Source organism: Mirounga leonina, unplaced genomic scaffold (assembly GCF_011800145.1).
Source record: "Mirounga leonina isolate KUSES-001 unplaced genomic scaffold, KU_Mleo_1.0 Mir_166, whole genome shotgun sequence".
In the NCBI taxonomy this organism is placed as follows: domain Eukaryota; kingdom Metazoa; phylum Chordata; class Mammalia; order Carnivora; family Phocidae; genus Mirounga; species Mirounga leonina.
Genome location: NW_023270418.1, coordinates 2,579,057 through 2,596,588, shown reverse-complemented (window position 1 = coordinate 2,596,588; position 17,532 = coordinate 2,579,057). Strand labels below are relative to the sequence as shown.

Sequence of the window (17,532 nt, the reverse complement as noted above, 5' to 3'; positions counted from 1 at the left end):
CCAGAATAGATCACCTATTAGGCCACAAAACAAGTCTCAACAAATTCAAAAAGATCAAAGTAATACCATACATGTTTCCTGACCACAATGTTATGAAACTAGCACTCAAGCACAAGGAAAAATCTGGAAAACCACAAATACAGGCTACTAAATAATGAATAGTTCAACTATGAAATCAAAGAAGAAATCAAAAAGTACATGGAAACAAATGAAAATGAAAACACAATAACCCAAAACTTTTGTGATCCTGCAAAAGAGGTTCTAAGTGGGAAGTTTATAACAATACAGGCTTACCTCAAGAAGGAAGAAAAATCTCAAATAACCTAACCTTATGCATAAAGGAGCTAGAAAAAGAACAAACAAAACACCAAACCAGCAGGAGGAAGGAAATAATAAAGATTAGAGCAGAAATAAATGATATAACAACTAAAAAAACCTAATAGATCAATGAAACCAAAAGCTGGTTCTTTCCAAAGATTAACAAAATTGATAAACTCCTCCCAGAGTTTATCACAAATGAAAGAGGAGAAGTAACAAGCAACATCACAGAAATACAACCAATTTTATGAAAAACTACATGCAAACAAATAAGACAACCTAGAAGAGATGGATACCTTCTTAGAAACATGTAACCTACCAAAACTAAAGTCCAGGACCAATGGCCTCACAGGTGAGTTCTACCAAATATTTATTTAATATTTTCAAAGATTGTATTTATTTCTTTGTTTAGAGGGTATATCTGTGTGGGGAGGGGTGGAGGGAGAAGGAGAGAGAGAATCTCAAGCAGACTCCCCACTGAGCATGGAGCCCAGTGCAGGGCTTAATCTCACTACTTTGAGATCATAACTTGAGCCAAAATGAAGAGTCAGATGCTTAACCAACTGAGCCAGCCAGGCGGCCTTCTACCAAATATTAAAAGAAGAGTTAATACCTATTCTTTCCAAACTTTTAAAAAATAAAAGGAAAAAACTTCCAAATTCATTCTATGAGGCAGGATTTCCTTGATACCCAAACCAGATAAAGATACACACACAGACACACGAACTACAGGCCACTATCTCTGATGAACAGAGATGCATAAATCCTCAACAAAATACTAGCAATACTTGCTAATGACACATTAAAAAAAAATTCATCACAATCAAGTGGGATTTAATCCCAGTATGCAAGGGTAGTTCAATATTCCTAAATCAATCAACATGATATATCTCATCAATAAGAAAAAGGGTAAACTCACATGATCATTTCAACAGATGCAGAAAAAGCATTTGACAAAATACAACATTCATTCATGATATGAAGCCGTCATCAAAGTAGGTGTAGAGGGAACATACCTCAAAATAAAGGCCATATGTGAAAAACTCATAGCTAACATCATACTCAATGGGAAAAAATTGAGAGCTTCCACCTAAGGTCAGAAACAAGACAGGATATCCACTCTCACCACTTTTATTCAAAATCATACTGTAAGTTCTAGCCACAGCAATTAGACAAAAACAACAAAAATAAAAGAATCAAAATTGGTAAGGAAGAAGTAAACCTTTAACTATTTGCAGATGACAAGATACTACATACAGAAAACCCAAAAGACTCCACCAAAAAAGTACTAGAACTGATAAATGAATTCAGTGAAGTCCCAGGATATAAAATCAATGTGCAGAAATCTGTTGCATTTCTATACACCAATAATGAAGCAGTAGAAAGAGAAATTAAGAGAACAACCCCATTTACAATTACACCAAAACCAGTAAGATACCTAGGCATAAACCTAACTAAAGAGGTGAAAGAGGGCGCCTGGGTGGCTCAGTTGGTTAAGCGACTGCCTTCGGCTCAGGTCATGATCCTGGAGTCCCGGGATCGAGTCCCGCATTGGGCTCCCTGCTCGGCAGGGAGCCTGCTTCTCCCTCTGACCCTCCTCCCTCTCATGCTCTCTGTCTCTCATTCCCTCTGTCTCAAATAAATAAATAAAATCTTAAAAAAAAAAAAAAAAAGAGGTGAAAGAACTGCACTCTGAAAACTACAAAACACTGATGAAAGAAATGGAAGATGACACAAAGAAATGGAAGGACATTCTGTGCCCTTGGACTGGAAAAACAAATATTGTTAAATTGTTTATACTACTCAAAGCAATCTACAGATTTAATGCGATCACTACCAAAACACCACCAGCATTTTTCACAGAACTAGAACAAAGAATCTTAAAATTTATATGAAACCACAAAGGACCCCAAATAAAGGAATTTTGAAAAAGAAAAGCATAGCTGGAAGTAGCACAATTCCAGACTTCAAGTTATATGAGAAAGTTGGAATAAGCAAGCTAGTATGGTACTGGCACAAAAATAGACAAGATACAAAAATAGATCAGTGGAACAGAATAGAAAACCCAGAAGTAAAATCACTATTATATGATCAATTAATCTTCGACAAGGCAGGAAGTAATATCCAATGGGAAAAAGAATGTCTTCAACAAATAGTGTTGGGAAAGCTGGTCATCTATATGCAAAAGAATGAAACTGGACCACTTTCTAACACCATACACAAAAATAAGCTCAAAATCAACTAAAGACCTAAATATGAGACCTGAAGCCATACAAATCCTAGAAGGGAGCACAAGTAGTACTTTCTCTGACATCAGCCACAACAACATTTATCTAGATATGTCTCCTTAGGCAAGGGAAACAACAGCAAAAATAAACTATTGGGATTAAGTCAAAATAAAAAGCCTCTGCACAGTGAAGGAACCAACCAACAAACGAAAAAGGCAATCTACTGAATGGGAGAGAAGATATTTTCAAATGAGATATTTGATAAGGGCTTAATATCCAAAATATATGAAGAACTCATAAAACTCAATACCTAAAAAACAAAGAATCCAATAAAAAAAAAAAAAACAGGCAGAACACATGAAAAGACATTTCTCCAAAGAAGACATTCAGATGGCCAACAGATATATGAAAAATGTTCAACATCACATCACTCATCATCAGGGAAATACAAATCAAAACTACAATGAGCTATTACCTCACAACTATCAGAATAGCTAAAATTAACACAAGAAACAGATAGTGTTGGAGAGGATGTGGAAAGAAAGGAACCCTCATTCATTGTTGGTAGGAATGCAAACTGGTTCAGCCACTATGGAAAACAGTATGGAGGTTGCTCAAAAAGTTAAACATAGAACTATCTTATGATCTAGGAATTGCACTACGGGTATTTATTTAAAAAATATAAGAACACTACTTCAAAGGGATACATGCACCCCTATGCTTATTGCAGCATTATTTACAACAGCCAAGCTATGTAAGCAGCCCAAATGTCCACTGAATGATGGATAAAAAAGAGGCTGTATATATGTGTGTACGTGTGTGTGTGTGTGTGTGTGTATTATTCAGCCATAAAGAAGAATGAAATCTTGGCATTTACAACAACATGGATGGAGCTAGAGAGTATGATGCTTAGTGAAATAAGTCAGTTAGAGGAAGGCAAATACTGTATGATCTCACTCAATGTGGAATTTAAGAAACAAAACAAATGAGCAAAGGGGAAAACAGAGAAATCAAGAAACAGACTCTTAATTACAGAGAACAAACTGATGGTTACTAGAGGGGAGAGGGGTTTTGGGGGGTGCGGATGCATTAAATAGGTCATGGAGATTTAGGACTGCACTTGCCATGATGAGCACAGGGTAATGCACGGAAATGGTGAATCACTATATTGTGCACCTGAAACCAATAAAACACTGTAGGTTAACTAGAATTAAAATTGAAAAAGAAAAAAAATCAGATGTCTCTAAAAGCTACATCATCACACAGCCTTTAATGATTGTACATATAAGCACAGAATATAATGAAAATACAAAGAGGTATAAAGCATGATTCTAACTCCAGAGCACTATGTGTTATAGCTGGGAAGATAAAACACACCAAAGTTAATCTAGAACATAACAAAGTATGTCAGGTGACACATGAGTGGTAAACATACACACATGGCCCAGGATGAGTGTCCTAGAAAACATAAATAGGAATTTCAAACTATGCAATTTTCTGAAAGGAGGAACAGGGAGGACATGTGAGATGGAAGAAACAAGGGGAGCCAAAGTTTGATTTGAGAAAGCAAAAGTGGTTTAGAAACGATCCTAGTAAGCAAGATGCGGGAGGTAAGATGAGAGAGATTTAAGAACAAAGGAGTTCCAAACATTTGCAAAGACACAGTAAGCTCTGTAGAACTATAAGTAGAGATAATACCATAATTCCTGCTTTTCACAAATTTTACAGATTTTTAACAATGCACTCAGGTAAATCTGGTTGTCAGAGGTAAAATCCTGTAACCTAATTCTGGTTGATAAGCAATAAATGAAAAATACACAGACTCTTCTGAGGAAGGCAAAGCAGTCATGTGACCTCAACACTCTGCAGAAACTACTCTCACAAAGGGTATGTTCATGTCTTTGCTTTTCCAGAATTCCAGGGTTTTCCCTCCTCATTCTCCCTGACGGTGCGACACTGGATGCTGCTTGTCACTACCTTCTTGACACAGATTCTTCAGCTTCCAAGACACATTAACAGTAAATTCATAAACATTTTCATACCTACTGTGTTCTAGTCCCTAACAATGTACTTTCCATGCTTTACATAGAGAAGTTCTTCTTTATTCTGATCATGATTCCTCCTGAAAAAATAAAGGCTCCTTAAAGGCAAATAATATATCTCATTTTTTCTTCCTCAAGAAAGCAGGGTCTTGTGCTCTAAACAGTGTATTAGTCACCAAATCGTGAGGCAGCTAAGCAATGTGATTTAATGGGTTGACAAAATGAGTAGAGTGTATTACTAGAAATGGTCTTAAGTGAGTAGTCTGAGGAAATTCCAGAAAGAGAAGAGGATAAAAATCTAGTAAAATGCTTACTTCCTTGGAGAACCGAATGGATGAAAACCATATGGAAGTCATACCCAACATCTAAAATACTGAAGCTGAAACATGGCTGAAGTTGGAATGCTCTTCTTCATTGACTAAATCCAAGAGGGTACAGTATTAGCAAAAATGGTCCTTAAAGCCCAGGCTCCAGAGTCATTAATTCATTTATTATGCTTTACCTCAGTTAACACTGATCAAGTGACCACAATAACAATTTGGCCCTTATTGCTTCCCCTCTAAATCAGCTCTGCCTGCCTCTGCTGGTATCATTTGACTCCTGTCTGTACACATAGTACCAATCAGTGATCAGTAATAAACCTGCTTCTCCATAATCAGAGGGTATTAAATACTTTCATTCAGGTCTTCTGTACATTTTTTAATCAGATTTTTTTTTTGCTATTGAGTTCTGTAAGTTCTTTAATATATTTTGGATATTAACCACTTATCAAATACATCATTTGCAAATAAATATCTTTTCCTATTCAGTAGTTTGTATTTTTGTTTTGTTGTTGATGGTTTCCTTTGCCATGCAAAAGCTTTTTATTTTCATGTAGCTCTAATAGTTTATTTTTGCTTTTATTTCCCTTGCCTTATGAGATATATCTAGAAAAATGTTGCTATAGCCAATGACAGAGAAATTACTGCTGTGCTCTCTTCTAGGATTTTTATCATTTCATGTCTCACATTTAGGTCTTTAATAGATTTTGAGTTTCTTTTGGGGTATGGTGTGAGAAAGTTGTCCATTTTCATTTTTTGGCAGGTAGCTGTCCAGTTTTCCCAGCATCATTTATGGGAGAGACTATCTTTTCCCCATTGTATATACTTGCCTCCTTTGTCATAGATTGATTGGCTCTATAATTGTGGGTTTATTTCTGGATCTTCTACTCTGTTCTATTGATGTATAGGTCTCTTTTTGTGCCCGTACTGTATCGTTTTGATCACTACAGCTTTGTAGCATATCTTGAAATCTGGGATTGTGATGCCTCCAGCCTTGCTTTTCTTTTTCAAGATTGTTTTGGCTATATGGGGTCTTCTCTTGTTCCATACAAATTTTAGTATCATTTGTTCTGGTCCTGTGAAAAATGCCATTAATATTTTGATAGGGATTGCACTGGATCTGTAGATTGCCTTGGGTAATATAGACATTTTAACAATACTAATTCTTGGGGCACCTGGGTGGCTCAGTCGGTTAAGTGTCTGCCTTCAGCTCAGGTCATGATCCCAGGGTCCTGGGATTCGAGCCCCATGTCAGACTCCCTGCTCAGCAGGGGTCTGCTTCTCCCTCCTCATCGGCCCCTCCTCCTGCTCGTGCTCTATCTTGCATGGTTGCTCAAATAAATAAAAATCTAAAAAATTTTTTTTTAATTTAATTCTTCTAATTCATGAGCACAGAGTATCTTTCCATTTGTTTGTGTTCTCTTCAATTTCTTTCATCAGATTTTATTGTTTTTGGAGTATGAATATTTCACCTCTAGTTTATTCCTAGGTATCTTATTCTTTTTGGTGCGATTGTAAATGGTGTTTTAATTTTTCTTTCTGATACTTTGTTATTAGTGTACAGAAATGTTATCAATTCCTGGGTACTAATTTTGTATCCTGCTAATTTACTGAATTTGTTTATTGCTTCTAGTAGTGGTTTGGTGAAGTCTTTAGGATTTTCTAGGTATAGCATCATGTCATCTGTGAATAGTGACAGTTTATCTTCTTCTTTACCAATATGAATGCCCCTTATTTCTTTTTCTTGTCTGACTGTTGTGGCTAGGACTTCCACTACTATGTTGAATAAAAGCGGCAAGAGTAGACATCCTTGTTCTTGACCTTAGAGGGAAAGTTCTCAGTTTTTCACCACTGAATATGGTGTTAAGCTGTGGGTTTTTCATATATGGCTTTTATCATGCTATGGCATGGTACCTCTAACCCTGCCCTTGGCCCTTTCCCTCTTCTTCCATGTATGGCCTAGATTAAAGTATGTTTCATTCTTGCGGCTTACTCATTTCCTAATATTTTATAATATCCAGTGTTGGGCTCTATCTTCAGAAATGAAGACTAGAAGTTCCTTTAGCTTCCACCTACCTGTCTGAATATCCACTGACTTTCTTCTTCCATGTTACGGTGTTTTACTGCATCTTAGGTCTAATTATTTCTCAGTAAACTTCTCTATAGCTTAGATTCCCACTTGTGAATTGTTCCCATGCCCTCAAACACCCACCTTCACCATTTGAGCCACACCTCTACCTCATTTCACTACTCCAAGTTTAGTCTGTGTCCCACCTAAACCCAAAGCTGTGGCTGAAAGGACTGCCTCTGGATTTCAGTCTCCCTTATGGTGGGAGATTGAAATCCAGTGGATTTCATGGTTCATGGAGACTCCCTCCCATGAACTAACCTTACAAGTCTATATGATAGATAGGAAATTCTTATTTGACTTTCTTTGGATCCAGTCATTATCATCAATATTACCAATATAAAATTTAGTGGAAAAAGTAAAAAGGGGAATTAACAATTCATAGCCACATTATATATGACCTCATTGAGGCACAGAAAAGGATTTGTGCTATTTTTTTTTTTTAAGATTTTATTTACTTATTTACTTGACGGAGAGAGAGATAGCGAGAGAGGGAACACAAGCAGGGGGAGTGGGAGAGGGAGAAGCAGGCTTCCCACTGAGCAGGGAGCCAGATGCAGGGCTCGATCCCAGGACCCTGAGATCATGACCTAAACCGAAGGCAGACACTCAATGCCTGAGCCACCTAGGCGCCCCTGTGCTACTTAGTTTTAAAGGGATGCATTGATGCCTTATAAAAGATATATCCCTCATTATATTACGTGGGAGGCAGGAAAAAGAAAAAGAAATAATGATTTTAAGCAAATAATTGTACATTGCTGAAATTGTCTCCATTTTTAATACCAAGCATTTAATCAATCTAGTGAATTATGAAAAGTTACGCATTTTGAGCTCAAATAAAAATAGTTTTTTAATTTGCTTCCAATAGTAGGCAAGATTATTGTTTTACACAAACAATAGTAAGAATAAAGTCTCTTCTCCTTCCGGGAGGCTTTTATTATTTTCCTTTCTTTTCTTTATAAAGACATACAAAATATAAAGAATAGGGTAAAATTAACCAACCAGTCAGCAAATGCAAACATGTACATTTTTAATGCTATGACTGTTGATCACAAGTGAAAATTTCTCAAATAGAACAAAACACACTTATCTAGTACTTTTACTTGCATCTTTTAAGAAAGGAAAAATTGAAGATTTTGCCCAACTAAGATGTGAAGAGAGGGTATGATTGGGGAATGCTCATAGTAGTATTTGAAAAAAGCTTTGGGAAAGACTTTTGGAGCCTAATCCTAAAATGTATATAGTGTCAGCAATTAGATTCTCTTTAATGAGTTATTACAAACTAATGGGGAATAAAGAAGCTTACAGAAAATACAGGACTACAGGACATGGAAAATAAGAATAGAAATTCTATTATAAGGGCTAAGTCTTGTCAATTATATAAATAAAAAAAGTAACAGAACAATTAGTTAAGCTATCTTTTTTTTTTTTTTTTTTTGCCTTCCCAAATTTAACCACAATACAATAGTCGCTACCTGGAAAAAAGGTACTGTGTGGAAGGTGGCTTATTCTCATAGTGACAATAAGCTTTTCTGTTTTCTGGTAATCTTTTTTTTTTTTAAAGATTTTATTTTATTTGAGAGAGAGAAAGAAAAACAGCATAAGAGGGGAGAGGGTCAGAGGGATAAGTAGGCTCTCTACCTAGGAGGGAGGCTGATGTGGGACTCGATCCCAGGACTCCGGGATCACGACCCGAGCCTAAGGCAGTCACCTAACCAACTGAGCCACCCAGGGGCCCTATTTTCTGGTAATCTTGCCAATCATTCTGTAAAGTATTTCTTGATTGTCCTGTCATGCTCATTACTGTATTACATGTTGTGAGGGATAAAAACAAAGTTGGTTCCTGCCTGTGAGAAACACCATCTAGCTTGGGTAATAAAAGATATGTCTAAAATATACAAACATCTAGTTTGGGTGATAAAAGATACGTCTAAAATGACCAAAGAGGACACAAAAAATACTCATGGGTTGGGCAGGTGCTTCTACAAAATTTACTGAAGTCTTGTCAACACCATCTGGTAGGAAAGAGAGAGAAGCTGATGGGCCTCCAGGCTTCCTCTCAACTGTGGAAGTCACTAATCTGGTCCTGATGGCCAAAGAGATGAAACAATGTTTACCTTAATTTGAGGCTAATCTAATATTGGAAGGGAAAGGGCATTTGTGGGGTAAGACAGAAAACATGACAAGGTCTAAAGAACAGATAATCTAGGCAAGGCTACATGTCTATGGTTGAGAATGAGTGGAATATAGACCAAGATCAAAATTAATTCCTGGGAGTTTGAGGAATGAATTAGAAAAGTTGACAAGATCCACAGAAGGTTGTAGAAGGCTGACAACTTTCACCTGACATCTGCTCTGGCTCTAATATTTAGGGAATGGTGTTCTCCTCCTCAAGCTAAACAATTTCACATAAATTTGTTCAGTGATCACGATAGAGTGAGAACAAAGTAATATCCCTGTTAAGTCATATATGAGTACAGTTATGAATACAGAGCAAAGGAAACCCCAAACATTCCCCACTCTCAGGTAACAGTGACTATTGCTTCTTTACCAATTATGGCATTATCTCTGCTCAATTTCTACAAATTCATGGATGAGAATTATTAAGGTATCCCAATCATATACTTGTCCCTTCCTCATTAAAATACTCAATCCAGAATAGACACCTTCTCCCTTGAAACCTCCCCAAATCATCTCACACAAACCCAAATCACATAAAAGCCATACCCTAAAATTTTCTTGAGATAGCTACTATTTCCAATAATGTCCAATATCCCTTGTTGCAGTGAGTATTATATCTAACTTTACTTGACTACAGGTGTATCCTGGTGTCCTTTAGCTGGTGGGCAGTGACAACTGTCAGGATTTGAGCTGAGTGATGTAAGGTTTAAGGCTGAGAGACAGGAAACTAATAGCTCTAAGATGCAACAATGATAAGTATTTTCACTCCAGATTCCTCAAAGAAATGTTACTATAATAAGAACTAATATCATCAGTGTGTGAAACTCGTTTTATTTTATATTTCCTTACCTATCTTTAGGGACAACATGAGAGCATTTACCTTCACAGTTGTTAGAACTGAACAAAGAGGGCACTGAAAAGTCAAAGAATCATTCAGTAGCTAGGCATAACATTTGGTATTATGTTCAATAGGACATACACAAAAAGGTAAGAAGCCTGGATGATCTCTACACTCAAATTTATAGTACACTTAAGCCAAAACTAAAATAGCCTCCATTTAATTCTTGAGAGTTTACTATATGTTAGGCACCATTCTAAGCACCTTACACAGGATCTTATTCATCCATAAAACAGCCCTACAAAGAAGATGCAAGGATTCTCCCAATTTTATAGATGAGAACATTGAGGTACAGAGCAGTAAAGAAAAATAGCCCAGAGTCACACATCAAATGAGCAAAGGTAAGTTCAAGGAAAAAAACCCAAGCAGTTCGAATTCAGAGCCCACATTCATATACACTTAGCTTTACTCCTGCTGAAAGACAGCTAACAGCACAGGACATAACATGGTTATGCATGAAAGTGTGTAGAAGTAGATTGAGCCTAATGACAGAGGGAGAAGATAAAAGCAGCAAGACAATGTCGATGGCCACTCAGAGCCCAGAATGCCCCATTGGTGCTAATACACAAGGAAACATCTCTCAACTATGGCAAAACTTCAGGGGATCACAGTTGGGATAAATGGATAATTTTCTGGTACTAGACCCCTTACTACTCCAACATTACTATGGTAAATCTGTATAAGATCTCTAAATCCTAACACCTGCCTTAGAGACATATTATAGGCATAAGAACTGCTTTTAAGAATCTTGTACTCAGGGGCGCCGAGGTGGCTCAATCAATCGGTTGAGCATCCGACTCTTGGTTTAGGCTAGGGTTGTGATCTCAGAGTCATGAGATCAAGACCCACATGGGGCTCTCTGCTCAGTGGAGAGGCTGCTTTCCCTCTCTCTCTCTCCCTGCCCCTCCCCCATTCATACACATTCTCTCTCTCTCTCAAATAAATAAATCTTTAAAAAAAAGAATCTTGTATTCATATCTTTAACAAAGATTTATTGAATTCCTACCATGTACTAGACATCATGCAAGATACATGGGATATATCAGTGAACAAAACACATCAACAGATCTGCCCTAATGGAACCTACTCCTTGCAGGATAGGGACAGTGAAGGATAATTATAGTCAATAATTACATAATGTACAGTTTTAGAAAGTAAATGGATTTTGGAAAAAGAAAACAGAGAATAGGTAGCAGGCAATGGAAGTGCAAAGAGTGAGGTTGGGCGGCGGCGGGCGGGGGAGGGGAGAGCGGCGAGGACGCCTGGGTGGCTCAGTCGTTAAGAGTCTCTGTCTTCAGCTCAGGTCATGATCCCAGGGTCCTGGGATGGAGCCCCGCATTGGGCTCCCTGCTCAGCGGGAAGCCTGCTTCTCCCTCTCCCACTCCCCCTGCTTGTGTTTCCTCTCTCGCTGTGTCTCTGTCAAATAAATAAATAAAAATCATTTTCAAAAAAAAAGAGTGAGCTAGGGGAACACGCTGCAATATTAAATAGGTAGTCAGGACACACCTCTCTGAGAAGGTAAGATAGAAGCATAAATTTGAAGCAAGTAGAGGAATTCAGCCAAGCAGACATTGGCAGAAAGCAAGCAGGTATCTCCAACATCCTTCTGAATCAATAGCACCATTAAATTAAAATGTACTTCGCTCCCAAGTTGAAAGAATTAGATTAGATGTGTTTTCTATTTAGAAGTCACCCAAAGATTTTTTAAATATATATATTTTCTCCCTAATCATTTGCTTCTTGTTTCAAAATTCATTGAAGACCTACTATGCTCCATAGTATAGCATATAACATATCTAAAGGATATAGAAATGAATAGGACTTGATAAGTATCTTCAAGTTGCTCAGTCTGGTTGGGGAGGAATAACCACAAGAGCACAGTGTGACAAGTGATGAAACAAATATCAAAATGCTGCAGAGGACTGAGGAATGGCAAGACAAGCACACTCCTCCTGAAGTCAGGCAGGATTCCTCTTGGCTTCTGCTGCAGATGGAGGGGTTTTCTATTTTGCCACTTCTTATTATCTGAAGTTCATGAAGCCTGAATGGTGACCCTATTTCATCCCACAAATCAGGTTCTATGATCTAAAAAGCACTGCACTGTGTCTTAGAAGACCCAGATTCTTTTAAAGGGGATTGAATGCATATCTGAGTGGTAACAGGGAACTTCATCAAAAAAGGTTCTCTGAAGACCGGTTTTAATGTTCAAATACCCTCTAAAAAGTAAAGTAAAACAACAAATTAAAAATTAGTTGAAGATTTTATTTTATTTTATTTTATTTATTTATTTATTTATTTTTAAGGATTTTATTTATTTATTCATGAGAGACAGAGAGAGAGAGAGAGAAGCAGGCTCCCAAGGAGCAGGGAGCCCGATGTGGGACTCGATCCCAGGACCCTGGGATCATGACCTGAGCTGAAGGCAGACGCTTAACCATCTGAGCCACCCAGGCACCCTTAGTTGAAGATTTTAGACTAAATGACCGTAAGTCCTGTTTTCCGTAAGACCGTAAGTGCATGGAGTAGAAAAAGATGCTCACAAGAATTCAAAACATTCTCCTTCATAAAATACTTCCAAATATATATATATCATGTAGCATGTGTCTTTAGCCAAAATTAGTACAACTTTAAAATGCACCCAAAATGTCAAAATATAGTGGAAAACCAAAGGGACACAACAATGATCAAAAAGGTTGGATTTCAAGTAAGCTTGCCACTGGAAAGGTAAGTCAGGTATAGTCAATAATTTTAACAAGCAGTGAATCTAGGTAGGTGTTATGTTTAGTTGTGATACTAATAGCTTAATATCGTTTGTTTTCCTTGTACTTGCTTCATGGATTCATGGTATCTGCCTAATGGCTTCCTTAGTATAATAAATGGAAGAAGTGAGCATGTAACAAGCATCGAAGATGTCCCAAGCGCTGTATAGAAATCTGGCCTCTTTTATCTCATCATCACAACTAAGATAGACAGATCTTATTCTTATCATTTTACAGATCAACAAATCAAGGGAACAAGGCAGATTAGCACTAGGATCCTCTTTTGCCTTTTAAGAGATGGTGTCCCTGAGGTTTTTAGGGTAACTGGCCAAGATGCTCTCTGGAATCTTGCAAAACCACATCCTAAACCAACCACGTTGGTCAATTTATCTTACAGACAGATAAGAGATGATCCTGCTCATTGCCTTTTCTAACCAGTAAACATGCAAAGGTTTTGTCATAAATCCAGTCGACAAGGGAAAACACATCATAATATATTTTCCCCTTCAAAAGCAACTTCCAAATGATGAGGCATTTGAATTTCAAAGCTGATGCAGCTCAGAAGGTGTAGGTTTCGCATAGCAAACTTTCTTGGAATAGCAAGGCATACTTCTGCTATGCGCTGCATTGAAGTCATGTTTACAGCCAAGACAGGATTGAAGCCTCTTTGCCTGACGTGGTTTCCGTGCCCATAACAGATTAGCTTCCACATTCATATGCTGGTTTTAAAAAAAGTCAAAAATTTCCCCTTTATCAGTTGAAGAGCTAAAAAAGGAAACCCAGATTCAAGCCCTTTTTTGAAAATCAGCTAAGACATTTGAATCATCTTATTACATTCCTCCCAACTTGTCAGTGTTATTTTAATATTTAAGCCCATGAGCTTTATATAATTGTCTTAAAGATGTTTTAAAACATTTTTGACTTTTCAGTTTAATATTAAGTGTTTTAAAATCACTGTTTCAGTGAAAAAAGCAATCAAAGTATTAAACCAATTCCTTTCTTCTTGCATGAGCAAATTAAAAACGCTTCCTGTGAATGTAAAAGTGGAACTCCCATTCGCTTTAAAATTTCTATGTCATGAGGAGTTAGTAGACCAGAGCATCAAAATGAACTGGTCTGGGATCCAAGGCCTCAAGTGTTGGCTATGAATCAGACACTGCAATATGGAGACTTATCATGGGCCATGATAAGTGACTGTGAGGCTATTACTCCCCACACACAAATTCTAGCAGCAACAGTAACAGGTCTAGACACCCGAAGGAAACGTTCATAGGTCTTTCCTAGGTTATCACAGACAACAAAGTCCTTTCATGGTGCTGCCTTTTCATAGGTTCTAGAACTCCTAGATGACAAGGCATGTGCTTTAACTGATAGTGGGCCACACTTTATCATTTGTGAATTACATGTGTTTTCCTTCTCTTTCTTCCTCAGCACCTTCTCACAGAGATCACCACATCTCTCCTGAATAGTAGCAGGTCAGCTATGAAAGGTGGTCCTTATGGTTTCTTGAAGAAAACAGAAGGTTTCTAAGTAAAAATCTCATAAAAATAGATGTCTTGTTGAGGTCTCCAACTAAAACAGGGTAATTATGGCTTTTCCATCTGAAACATTCTATCAGAGAAAACTAAGTGGGAAGGTTGGAGGGGGGTGAAAAAAATAAACATTCTTGGAACGTTTATCAATCAGTAACTGAATCCAAATCCTTTGCCCAGATTTAAAATAATGATTTCATCAGAAACTCTCCAAATGAATTAATGACTTCAAAGACTTAAATTGGCTCAGAATGACAGCAGAAAACCCCTTTGTTTCACTCCTTTGCCAGAAAAGTATTTGCACTGATTATTCTCCATGATAAACCATGACCCTGGCTTTATGGGAACTCTAGAAAAATGGAGGACAAAAGATGTTAGCTCTGTATGTTCTCCCTCTACCACAGAATATAATACTAGCCCTCTATTAACTCTCCCTTCCTTCTCTCTCAAGTAAGTTCTGTTCAAGTAAGTCTGTTCACTGAAAATCTGTATCATTTTATCTGGAAGACAACAATTTCTACCTTTGATTATAAACACAGGTATACCAGGCTTTTTCTACCTAGCTTCAGCACGAGTGACTTATTTGAGAGCACAAACCAAGTCAGATTCATCCATGTAACCTTCTCTCACCCATATTTGGCTTCTTCTGATTCCTCTTCACCTCTTTATCAGACCTTAATTGAACAGCTCTTCCACACTGGTGTAAGATCAATTTACTGTAATAAAACCCCGATTGCCATAATACTTATAATAGCTCAATTTCTTTCCTAACTGAACCCTGTGAATTGATATCTGGAATATATCTAAACCTAACTACTACCTGAAGTTAAGTCCAGCCAGTTTTTGCTGAACCCATCAGAGCCCTAGCCAACCCAGCAGACCTGGGTGAGTCAGAAAAATAAATGTTTGCTGCCGTAAGCCCTTACACTGAGGAATTCTCACATAGAATTACTGCAATGATAACTGACAAATACACTCACAGAAGTTAATGAAGTTTTGTGAAGACGGGACTGCATCCACGTCTTCAAATCCAAGTCCAGGATGCCATTTATACTGTCTTGGCATCCAATGATTTGGTCAGCCTAATCAGAGGAGCATGGGAGAACTATAAATTACCTTACAAGTATTATATAATTGCTCTAGTTGACTGAAATAATTGGAATCATCATAGACAGTTCCTATCACTGTCAGCACACAGCAACTGTTGAGACGTCCATCACAATTACACAGGGACGTCTATCCCCAATAGTTGGCAGTATGATACTGTGTTCTGTGAATGACATCACCACAGTGATTCAGTTGCAAAATCAACCTGAGTACAGTACAGAGACCTTGTTAAAAGTGTGCATAATTACATAATGAACTTAGAGGCTCTGGAGGTGAAAACAGTGCATGTGTCCATACAGAGATATGCAATTTGTGCTACCATTATCTCCTCAAGAACATTTCAAACACCCACTTCCCATGAAAAGCTCTAAAAGTATCTTCTTTTCTCATATTAATCTGTGATTTATGATGCTCATAAAATTGTAATAACGATTAGGCATTCATTCATTTTTCAGCCAGAATTTCATTTATTCAACCACTATATATTGTATGCCAGGGATTTTACTAGATTCTGGGATAAATGATGAATGAATGAGACACAGAATTCAGCCTAAGTAACTTAGATCATATGGCAACTGCATGCCACCGTATTGGGACTGTGAATGCAGAGCTCAGGAACTAGAGCAGCCAACAGTCCCATACACAGGCATTTAACATTACAATGTAAGAAGTCCAATGGAAAACTTAGTATCAAGGAAGAGCAGAATTCTTGAAAAAGGAGAAATGGAATTATTGAAAAAGGAAGAAAAAGGAGAAAGTGACCAAAAGATGTTCTCCTCTCCAATCTCATTTTATTTCTTTTTATGTATTTCTAGTCCTACATAATACATAAACTGTTTAAAAGTGTCAACTCTTTCTGATTTCTGACTCTCAGCCCTCAAAGGCAAGCATATTTTTTCTCTTTTAGCCATGTCTTCTGGTATTTACTTCCACAATTATGGAGAGCTTGTGTTTAATGCTCATTTCTTGACTTTTCTAATTCTTAACATTGTTACTTGATGTACCTGTTTGGAAGACAAAGACACCTTTTTGTTTTCTGCTACTTGCATGCCCTCACATACTTTATTCACAAATTTTGTCTGTCAAATTTTAGTGCTTATAACTATGTCAACATTATTTATGGCTGGCACAAGTTGACTTTATAACTACATATCCCATCCTTTAAAATTTCTCTCCTGTGTGCATACTCACTTTGCCAAATTCCATGTATTCCATGGTTTACATCCTCATTTTGGAAGAGCACATCTCTAGTAGCTTCATAAGAAAGAAAGCATGAGGTACTTTTGGGAACTGGCTTCAATAGTGAGCACTGTCTTTATCTTTATAATTGATTAATATTCTCTCTTACAAGGACCTTCTGATTACTTAGGTTCACCCTGATAATCCAGGATAATCTCCACATCTCAAGGTCCTTAATTTAATAACATCTGCAAAATCCTTTTTGCTATAGAAAGTAACATATTCACAGGTTTGGGGAATTAGGACCTGGGCATCTTTGGGGGAACATTAGTCTGTCTACAACACTTTTCATTACTGACCAATATTTAGCTGGGTATACAACTGTGGACTCTAATTTCCTTCAAGATTCTGAATACCTTCTCGTATAGTCTTCTTGTTTCTAATACTAAGCGGGAAGTCAACGCCATTCAGATTCTATATCCTTCATACATGACCTGTTTTCTCTTCTAGAAGTATTTAGAATCTTCTCTTTTTTCTGTTTAAAAATTTTACAATGGTATGATTTTTTTTTAAATTGTACCTCTGAAACAAAAAAATACATTATATGTATAAAAAAAAAAAAAGTAAGAAGGGAAATATGAAGGGGGGGGATTCAGAGGGGGAAATGAACCATGAGGGACTATGGACTCTGAGAAACAAACTGAGGGTTCTAGAAGGGAGGGGGTGGGGGGATGGGTTAGCCTGGTGATGGATGGGTATTAAAGAGGGCACATATTGAATGGAGCACGGGGTGTTATATGCAAACAATGAATCATGGAACACTACATGAAAAACTAATGA

General features: G+C 37.3%; 1 protein-coding gene across 2 annotated transcripts in view; it reads right to left on the bottom strand.

Annotated features, from left to right (window-relative positions):
* NELL1 (neural EGFL like 1) overlaps positions 1–17,532 on the bottom strand; it is an 807,199-nt gene that overhangs the window by 142,452 nt on the left and 647,215 nt on the right. The gene's annotated exons all lie outside the window — the stretch shown is intronic.